General features: G+C 41.0%; 1 non-coding gene across 1 annotated transcript; it reads left to right on the top strand.

Moving 5' to 3' along the window:
- The first annotated feature begins 1,555 nt into the window (after positions 1-1,555).
- On the top strand, positions 1,556-1,717 carry LOC114006691 (U1 spliceosomal RNA). The gene has a single exon (XR_003548397.1). It is a non-coding gene; the product is annotated as a U1 spliceosomal RNA (small nuclear RNA).
- Positions 1,718-3,741: the final 2,024 nt, after the last annotated feature.

Here is a 3,741-nt window from a genome sequence, read left to right as displayed (position 1 = left end):
GCTGACGGCAGTATGAGTCCCAGACCTGGAGGCTTGAAATTCACACCAGGTATGTGTGCGCGCATGCCCCAAATGCTGAAAGGAAACTGGAGGAGAAGGGATTGTGGTGTGGCCATTCCCCTTGGTGAGTGATTTCTTGCTTTCTGTCCCTTTGTTTCTCGGGTGAGTGCACGAACCCTACAGCAAAAATCGAGAGAGAGAGAGAGAGAGAGAGAGAGAGAGAGAGAATAGGGCTGGCTCTGTGGCGTAGTGCTTAAAGCAGCCAGATTCCACATGGCTGGCAGCATGGTAAGAGTCTCAGATCCTGCATCTTGAGAAACATGCTGGGCCCTTGTGCGTGTATGCCCAAAATCCCCAAAGGAGGGAGAGCTGGAGGAGACGGGACTGGGGTGTGACCATGGCCCATGGGAGGCACTTTCTCTTCCTCTCTCTCTCTCTGGCAAGTGCACACACCCTCTAGCAATTAAGAGAGAGAGAGAGAATAGTATAATGAACTTGATGATCCTATCATCCAGCTTTAATAATTACTTTATGGCTAATCTTATTTTTTTCACTAATCTCTCCCTGGATTATTCATAATATCATTTTCATCCATAGATATTTCAATATGCTCGTTAAGTCCCTTTTACTCAATAGGTTTCTCCTCCTTGTGATTAATTTGTAGAAGGTGGGTCATTTATCTCATGGACTTGCTCACACTCCAAATTTTGGTGATTTGTTCATTGGTACAAGTGGTACAAATTCCTCACCCTGGGCATTTCCTGTAAACTAGTGTTGGATATAGAGTTGATTCGATTCTGATTTTTCAGTTTGGCCAAACTACTTCATAATGAGACTGATGCTTTTCATCAGAAGGCAACTAATAGTTGTAATATTAATATTTGGCTATTTGTCTTTTGACAGTCATTGATGGTTAGCATTCAGGTCCATTAATTCATGGGATATTCCAAATTGGTGATATTTTCATTCTTCATTCTTTTTTGTTGAGTAGCTGTAATACATCCAAAAACAAGAGTTTCCCATTATCACCTATCTGGTTAAACTAAGATATATTTATCATTGGAAAGATTCGATAATCACTTCTTTATTTAACAATTCAAAAAAGTGACTGGATCCCTAGAATGTACCAAAGGTGACCAATACATTTTATTAAAAATATATGATGGGGCAGCCAGTGGCCATTCCTAGAACCTACCAAAGGTGACCAATACATTTCATTTAAAAATAACATGATGGGCCAACCCAGTGGCCACTTCCCATGGCCGTTCGAGCCCCAGCTCCATCGGCTTAAGAAGCATGCAGGGCATGTGTGTATGTGTGACCCAAATCCTGAAAGGGTGGAGAAATGAAGAAGGGATTGAGGTGTAACTATGTCCCATTGAGGGGTGCTTTCTTCCTCTCCTTTGTCTCTCTCTCCAGTGAGTATGTCTGCCCTTTGACAACAATAATGTGTGTGTGTGTGCGTAATTATGAATTCATGGTTTTAAACATATTTAATGAGTGCCAATCCATTGTAGGTATGCAAAAGGATCTCAAAAAGTTCGTGGAAAAACACGTACTTACCTGGCAGGGGACACCGTGATCACGAAGGTGGTTTTCCCAGGGCGAGGCTGGGCCATTGCACTCTGGATATGCTGACCCCTGAGATTTCCCCAAACGTGGGAAATCCAACTGCATAATTTGTGGGAGTGCGGGAGTGTGTTGACGCTTTCCCCTGTTTTAAAAAAAATGTTCATAGAAAAACAGAATTAAAGTATGAACTTAATTCTGTGCAAAAAGTTCAAAATCAATGTGTCATTTTTTATAATCCACCTTTTCCGAGAACTTTTTGAAGACTCATAATTCTTATTGATACTTGAATGATCTCCTCTTGAAGGAATCCTCTTTAAGTTGCCTCCTGAGTCCTTTTACTATGGCCTACATGTCCTCGATAGTTTTTAATCTGGTGTGTAGTACAGTGATCTAGGCTCACCTTGTACACTTCCTTTCCAGGAGTCCAGAACCGGAAGCAGTCATTTTCCCGAAGAACCTTGGTTCCTTTCAGTAAATGACATTGAGAGACTACATTCTGTGTGCAAGGAATGCTTGCTCCTAAATTGATGATGGTTTCTAGAAATAATTTGTTTGAGAGGTTTTTGCTATAAGGCATGTGTGCTCGCCAGAAAGAGACAGAGAGACAGAAAGTGAGAAATCACCCCTCAAGGGGGATGACCACGCCGCAGTCCCTTCTCTTCCATTCTCCTCTTGGGATCCTAGGCACACATGCACACGCACCTGGCGTGAGTTTAAGCCACCGGGTCTGGGACTCGAACCGCGGTCAACTACATGGGAGTCCAGCAACATAGCCATTATGCCAACTGCTGGTCCCTAGAAATAATTGTTTTAAGAAAATAGTTTATGAAATTTTATTGATATTTCCATCTCAAATTTAGGACTAAAGGCTTTCTATTTAACTTTATAGTTACCTCTTTTCTCCCACGTCAAATAGCCCGGTTTTAGAAACAACTAACATAAGGGCCAGCAGGTGATGTGGTGGTTAAGGTGCTAGACTCCCATGTAGACAACCACGATTCGAGTCCTGGACCTGGTGGCTTGCTTTCTCACTTTCCCTTTCTCTTGCTCTCACTCTCTTCGGTCAAATTTAAAAATACATAATAATAAATAATTTTTAAAAAACTAACATAATTACTCATTGCTCTATCCCAAGATGTACAAAACCGTCTTAGAATAACAATACTAACTCTACCACATTTCACAGTTCATGACTGAAAATAGTTTCAGATATTTTGCAAGGTGTTTTCATTTGTTCTGGGTTGGTCTGTAGGGGACATTCTGTTAGGAATGTACAGTCAAATTTCTGAGTTTTAAGATCATTTGCAATAGTTTCTCACTGTACAGTTATGCCATCCACTTAATAACTTCCCTTGTTTCATTTGTTAAATCAAATTTTGTTTTAGGATTTTTCTAAAATATTTACACACTTCCAAAGTGAGTCTAAAAATTAAGATCTATTCAGAAGAATCTAGCTTGGATCCCAGTCCTCTCACTCTGTTCTGCCTCCTTTTATACATAGTTTTTATATTTCCCCCTTCAGTGATAGCATGTTGTAATAATTTCCTTCACCTGGTTTTTACCCATAATGCTATATCCTGCTGATCACTGCAGAGCAGTATAGAAACACTTCATTTCCTTTTGCAACTCCATAGAGCTCCAATGTGTGCATGCACCATTGTGTAATTCCCCTAGTCCCTACTGGTGGACACTGGGTTGTTTCTAGTCTTTTTCCACTACCAATAGGACTGCAATAATATGTACACTAATTTATTTACTATTGTGAATTTTATTTGAGAGAGATTTTTGCTATAGTGTGTGTATGCTTGCCAGAGAGACAGGAAACAAGAAATCACACACACACATACACACACACACACACACACACACACCTGGGGGGATGGCCTACCACAATCCCTTCTACTCTCTTCCTGGGATTCGAGGCATGCACACACAGCCTGGTGTGAGTTTCAGGCTGCCAGGTCTGGGACTCAAACTGTAGTCGACCACATGAGAGTCCAGCGCCTTATGACGACACTTACTGGTCTCTCATCTTTGAATTTTTGATTGTGGGTCTTTAGTATTTATTCCTAGAAGCAAAGTTTCTAGGTCAAAAGGTAAAATGCTTATGTAACATTGCTAGATGTGGCCACAGTCTCCAAGACACTTCTGTTGTGTAAGGAATTACAG

The sequence above is a fragment of the Tupaia chinensis genome, unplaced genomic scaffold, assembly GCF_000334495.1.
Source record: "Tupaia chinensis unplaced genomic scaffold, TupChi_1.0 Scaffold149658_1, whole genome shotgun sequence".
NCBI classification, from domain to species: domain Eukaryota; kingdom Metazoa; phylum Chordata; class Mammalia; order Scandentia; family Tupaiidae; genus Tupaia; species Tupaia belangeri.
This window is presented reverse-complemented; position numbering and strand designations above follow the sequence as displayed.